Source organism: Corvus moneduloides, chromosome 8, assembly GCF_009650955.1.
Source record: "Corvus moneduloides isolate bCorMon1 chromosome 8, bCorMon1.pri, whole genome shotgun sequence".
In the NCBI taxonomy this organism is placed as follows: domain Eukaryota; kingdom Metazoa; phylum Chordata; class Aves; order Passeriformes; family Corvidae; genus Corvus; species Corvus moneduloides.
This window is the reverse complement of record NC_045483.1, coordinates 818001-821643: the sequence shown is the minus strand read 5'-3', so window position 1 is coordinate 821643 and position 3643 is coordinate 818001. Positions and strand designations below refer to the sequence as shown.

The 3643-nt window shown below is 50.3% G+C and overlaps 1 long non-coding RNA gene across 1 annotated transcript; it reads right to left on the bottom strand.

The window, feature by feature from the left end:
* Positions 1 to 1453: 1453 nt before the first annotated feature.
* On the bottom strand, positions 1454 to 3441 carry LOC116447600. Its single transcript, XR_004241603.1, has 3 exons — positions 3184 to 3441; positions 1735 to 1882; positions 1454 to 1586 (listed from the first exon to the last, which is right to left on the bottom strand). It is a non-coding gene; the product is annotated as an uncharacterized LOC116447600 (long non-coding RNA).
* Positions 3442 to 3643: the final 202 nt, after the last annotated feature.

Sequence of the window (3643 nt, the reverse complement as noted above, 5' to 3'; positions counted from 1 at the left end):
CTATGGTTCAAAATTTTTTCATGGTAAGTCTCATTTTTCCTTTAAAAATTGATCAGAATTCATTTCTTAATAAACTCATTTAGAATTATTTTCTAAATTCAGGACAGAATTTGCAAAAAGGATGGTTTTGCAATATTACACAGAATCATAAAAAATAACAGAATGGCCTGGGTGGGAAGGGACCTTAAAGCTCATCCAGCTCCACCCCTGCCATGGCAGGGACACCTTCCACTGTCCCAGGCTGCTCCCAGCCCCAGTGTCCAGCCTGGAGGTTCAGGAAAGCCAGCCCTGAGAGAGAAGATGTGTGGGACTCTTCCTGCTTTGGGAGTGCTCCTACAAGAGCAGCACCTCCATTTCCACTGTCCTTTCCCACACATGGTTTTCATTAGCATCGGCTGGGTGCCAGCTCCCGTGGATTTGCAGTTTTGCGGTATCCGAGCTTGACAATCCCATGATCCTATGATTATGCCTGCCCAGTCTTTTCTGAAGGTTTGGGGCCTTAAGCGGACACTCAAACCCTGTTTGTGTGCACAGCTCAAGACAGGCCCTTACTGTGCACATCTCAGCCCTGGACAGGAGCTCATTTCCCTGTGATTCCCTGCAGAATAAATGGGGATCAAACCTGTGGATGGCCCCCGAGGGCAGCACTGGAGCCAGGAGCTGGGGCTGCATGCAGGGGCTGTGTGGAGGGCCCGTGTGCTCACGGAGAACATTGCTCACAAAAGCTGCTAGCACAGCCTGTTTTCTGCTCAGGCGAGCAAGGTATCCTCACAGGAGAGGCTGGGTAGCTTGGAAATAGCAAATTTTTATGCATGATGTAATTCACTGGAAGCTTCACCGAGCTGGAAGTGCCTGACCTTTTGGTCTTTGGCAAATAAATGAACAGCCCCGAGGAAGCCCAGGAGTTCTGTGCGCTCAGTGCAGGACAGGGCACCTGAAGGACTGAGGAGTTAAAGCATTTCTTTCATTATTTTCACTTTAAGGAATCAGGACTTGGGGAAAAAAACCCAGGTAATAAACATATTTTAAGTGTTGGTCAAAAAACCCCTTCAAAATATATTTGCACAAAGGTTCAAAGAGGTGTCTCTGCAAGGTGGGAAATTCATATGAACTTTGCCCAGCTATTAATTAAGACTGGAGGGAGTGGGAGACGGGTTTTGTAGCCATCACATCTACTTTCATCAGCCATCTAAAAAAGGTAATTCTGCTTTCAGAGAGATGCTGTGTGAGGATCTCTCTTCTTCCCAGGAGAATTCCTGAAAAAGGAATTGTGCAAGTGCTTCTGCCTTCCCTCCAGACCTACCTATTTAAAGCTTCTAATCTGACATCTAATACTGATGGGTCCCTATTTCCTTCTCATGCATTGGAATTTGTTTCAGATATAAAAGGAGATGGAAATGAAAAAAAAAAAAAAAGTCTGGTTCTGTCTAGTCAGTTCTAGGAATTACCTGGAACATAACTCTGGTTGTGTCTGCAGGACTGAGGCTTGTACTGTGAAGTGGGAAGTGCTGGGAAAGCCATTATCCCAAACCCTATCCAATGGGATTATCCACCTCTGCCACACTGACACTGGCAAACAGCAAAACCTGAAACAGGAACTCAAACTTAAAGCCTAGAAAAGGAATTAAAGCTTTCAAAAATTCCCAGGAAGCAGCTCACTCCCAAATAAATAACAAGTATCAGCTTTTCTCCCATCCAAGGCGTCCCAACAAAGGCTTCGAGGATCAAACGCACCCAGGAGTGAATGAAATGGCCCAAAGCAGTGCTGGGATGCTGCACGGGTCAGCAGATGAGCAGGGAGGAAGGCACAGGCTCCACACCAGATCTGGAGACCATCAGGCAATCACCAGGGTCAGTCATCCTTTCCACTGGACACCACGTCCTGCTCAACATGGAAAATTCAAATTACTGAGATAGCTCAACATCCTCAGTTTAAAAGGAAAAGCAAAACAGGAATATGGAATCAGCCTTTTGTGAGTGCTGGCTCTGGCACATCAAACCTGGGGATGGACCAAGAAAAAGGAGGGATGAAGGAAAAAAGAAGCAGATCTGAGACAGTAAGAGAAGAAATCACAAGGAAAGCAAACACAAATGGGAATTTTCTCTCCTGATCATCCTCCCTTCCCCCGCCCTGCCTTAGGAATACACACACAGAGCTTTCAAACATCAGCCAAGGCACTTTGGTGCTTAGTACTGAATTCTTCTTATGGTTATTTAAGTTACAAACAGGGCTACTGATTCAAAACCTGAAGTGTTAAAATTATTCCAAGTAATGCATGTCCAGCTCTGAAATCCTGAAGTTAATTTTAAACATCGCTTTCAGAAATAGGTTGCCTTGTCCTTACAGATCTATGTGGGCCATATTGTGAGGAGAACTATCAATATTTGAATAAATTTTACATGCAAGCAAACTAAAATTATCTTTACATCGATTCAGTAGCAAGTGCTCCAGTAGGAGCTGGATGAAATGGCCAATAAATTGACAAACCCACAAAACAGAATGGGAGAAACATAAAGAATGGAAAGCTGGCTGTTCCCTGCCATCTCCAATTTCCTCGGTGATGCGCTCAGGCTGTCTGTGGGCAGGAGCAGCCGCGGTTACCGGCAGTCCCCGGGCTCATCCCAGCCCTGCCCTGGCGCCGGGCGCTGCCGGGGCTCGGCTCGGCCGCACGGATCGGATCCTCCTTCCCAGAAAGGCTCTGCTGCTGCTGCTGCTGCTCCCCAGGGTCCGTCCCCCTGTGCTGGAGCCCTCGGAGCTATAAATATTCCGTGTTTTCTCTGCGGGCCGGGCTCTCTGCAGGCAGCTCTGCCGGCTGGGGCCGTGCTGCTCCTGCTCTGAGGGGATGTCACCCTCACACCCCGCAGGGAGGGAACAAAGCCAATGCTCGTGGCTTTGTACGGGTCTGTGAGGCTGGAGCTGCTCCACAGCCCTGCACAGGTCACTGAAAGCCAGAGCTGACAATGGCCCAGCACAGCCTTTTCTCGGGCCCGCTCCTCGCAGCCGCCGTTCAGCCCCTGCTCCGACCGCCTCCCCTGCCCCTGAAAGGGGGCTGAGCTCTGCCTTGGCACCAGGGCTGGCACCCGGCCCAGCAGGAGCTGGGGCAGGGTTTGGGGATGACCGTGATCCTGCCAGCCCCAGCTAACGGGGTCCGAGTCGGGGGAAAGGATGGGGTGAGCTCCTACCCGAGCTCGCACCGGGTCTGCTCCTCTCCAGACGCTCAGCATTCAGTGCCAGTCACAGAAACGTCGTGGGGAAATTTCCTGTTACATCAAACAGTTCCTTTTTGCCTAAAAAAAACCCAAACAAAAGCGCCGTTATTCAGTGTAAGGTGTGACTGTAAGAGCCCTGTCTCCCCCTGCCCCAGCCCTGCTCAGTGCGCGGCACCCAGAGCCGGCACGGGCAGGGGAAGGGATCCACGGTACTGAAATCACCATTGGAAACAGCACTTTTCTCATTCTTCATTAGAACTCACAGGATCCCAGCCTGCTTCGGGTTGGAAGGGACCCTAAAGCTGATCCAGTTCCCAGCCCTGCCATGGGCAGGGACACCTCCCACTGTGCCAGGCTGCTCCCAGCCCCAATGTCCAGCCTGGCCTTGGGCACTGCCAGGGATCCAGGGGCAGCCCCAGCTGCTCTGGGCACC